The 2,311-nt window shown below is 57.6% G+C and overlaps 1 protein-coding gene across 1 annotated transcript in view; it reads left to right on the forward strand.

The window, feature by feature from the left end:
* The window catches only part of FARP2 (FERM, ARH/RhoGEF and pleckstrin domain protein 2), a 107,146-nt gene that overhangs the window by 10,203 nt on the left and 94,632 nt on the right, over nt 1-2,311 (forward strand). The gene's annotated exons all lie outside the window — the stretch shown is intronic.

Raw genomic sequence — 2,311 nt, forward strand, 5'->3', positions numbered from 1 at the left:
TGTCTCACCTGGCCCTGGACATCTGCTGTCTAGACGAGACCTGGGCTAGGAGCTGCTGCTCGAGGTACCCCAGCAGTCTCCTCCCAAAGCCTCACTGGTCAGAAGGGGCCGTAGTCCTTGAGCCAGGAAGAGGGCGTCCCGCCATCTAATGACTCTCCTCCCGAGAGATGAAGCCCTGTGTGAATGTGGGCCAGTTCGATGCTCCTTGCTGCCCGTAGACACGGTGCTGGAGAAGCCAAGCAGACTGACGCGACCTTGCCAAGCGGGAGAGTGAGTGTGTCTGGGTGTAGACCACACCTGTGCCACTCACCCTGCCATCCCGGTCACCCACTCTGCAGGCGGCTGTGACCCCAGGTGTGCCCTCCTATTTTTGTTGAGAGAGCCCTTTTTGCTATAGGGCACGTGCTCGCTGAGTGACAGGCAGTGAGAAATCGCCCTCCAGGGAGGATGGCCGCACAGCAATCCCTTCTCCTCCACTCTCCTCACAGGATTTTGGGCACGCACGCACACGTGTCCCACGTGAGTTTCAAGCCACAGGGTCCAGGACTGAAACCTCCAGTCCAGAGCCTTAACCACTATGCCACCTGCTGGTCCCATGGTCTGTTCTTTTAAGTGTGAATCTAGATGTGACTATCATAACAGAAGGAAAAACTAAAGAAATTGTGCATCTGAAAGTACTAGGAAAAAGGCATAATAAACGGGAATCAGGTGATAAGCAGGAGTAGTGACTTCTGGAGTGAACGTTGGCCGTGCGTGTTTTCAGAGTGGAGCCCTCACACCAGGGAGAGGGCTGCTGTGACGACAAGGAACGGCCCCTATGGCTTGCCCCCACGGCATGGTGTCCCTAAGTGCCTAGGACTGGCCAGGGACTCTCAGGCCACCTCTTTGTATCCTGTATTTTCACACTGGAGGTGCCTTAAAGGTGGGACTCGTCATCACCCACACTTTTTGGCTCTCTTTTTTTAATAAATTTTTGCTGTATGGTGCATCTGCTCACCAGAGAGACGGAAAGTGAGAAGTCACCCCCTTGGATGGATGGCCACGCCACAGTCCCTTCTCCTCATTCTCCTCTTGGGATTCTAGGCACGCACTCACACGTACCCAGCGTGCTTCAGGCCACCGGGTCTGATACTTGAACTGTGGTCGGCCCTGTGGGATCCAGCCATGTAGCCATTATGCTGTCCTACTGCTCCCTGTGTTTATAGCGACTCAAAAGTTGGTGGACTTGAAGTGAAAAGCTCAGACTGGTGCTTCTCATGCCCTCACATGGCATCTCTAATCAGTAGTGTGGCAACTGTCAGGCTCTGGGACCAGCAGATGGTATAATGGTCAAGTCACTGGACTCCCACGTAGTTGACCTGGTTTGAGTCCCAGACCCTGCTTGAAACTCACACCGGGCCTGTGTGCATGCCCAAAATCCTGAGAGGAGAATGGAGGAGAAGGGATTGCAACGTGGCCATCCCCCGGGGGTGAGTGCTTGCTTTCTCGCTCGCTCTCTGTCTCTCCAGTGAGCATACACGTCCTATAGCAAAAACCCCTCTAAAAAGGACACTCACTTTCTGAACGCTTCTCCCATCGCTCTGGGCACACGCAGCATTGGAGTCTCCTGACGAGGTGACCAACCAGGGCCCGTGCACACCCCAGCCAGCCCGGAGGGGAGCCGGGGCTGGGGAGGGGCCTCTCTGGAACGCTGTGGCAGTCATGTTGCATGTCCAGGGTTTCTGCTTCCTCGGGTCCTGCTTTCCTGCCTGGCCCATCACACTTGCGTGTAAACCGCAGCCCAGATGGGTAGAGGGGCTATCCGCGGGGGGAAAGGCTGGGCTGAGGCACCACCAGGAGCTGCTTGCCAGGGAGTCTCCAGGCAGCTCTCCCTCGGCTCTTCCTGGCCAACAAAATAAGCTTCAAAACCAGCAGAGGCCGGAGACGGGCCTTGAACGTGGGCAGCTCCAAGGGCGCTCAGCGAGTGGAGCGAGAGGTCGTACGGTGAGGGCAGGTGGCGGGTGGGCCCTGTGCTGTGTTCTTCAGCTGAACTTGGACCACGGGATTCCCTCTGGAGGGAAGTGGCCGTGGGTCGCACCAAGGGGACTCGCCTGGGAATGAGCCCAGCCGATAGACGCGCTGTCCTTGTGCAGGGAGTCCAGACCTTTCCTTGTGCCACAAGGGAGTGTGAAAGGGACCCGACGCCCCAGGCCAGAGGCTGGGCTTCCTCAGACCTTTGGGTCCTCACCTGCAGAGCTCGCCGGGGATGGCGATGGGGGTGCTGCGGGGGGGCAGGCTGAGCTGAGCTAGCAGGGCCTGGCTCAAGGTGGTG

Source organism: Tupaia chinensis, unplaced genomic scaffold (genome assembly GCF_000334495.1).
Source record: "Tupaia chinensis unplaced genomic scaffold, TupChi_1.0 Scaffold143823_1, whole genome shotgun sequence".
NCBI lineage: Eukaryota > Metazoa > Chordata > Mammalia > Scandentia > Tupaiidae > Tupaia > Tupaia belangeri.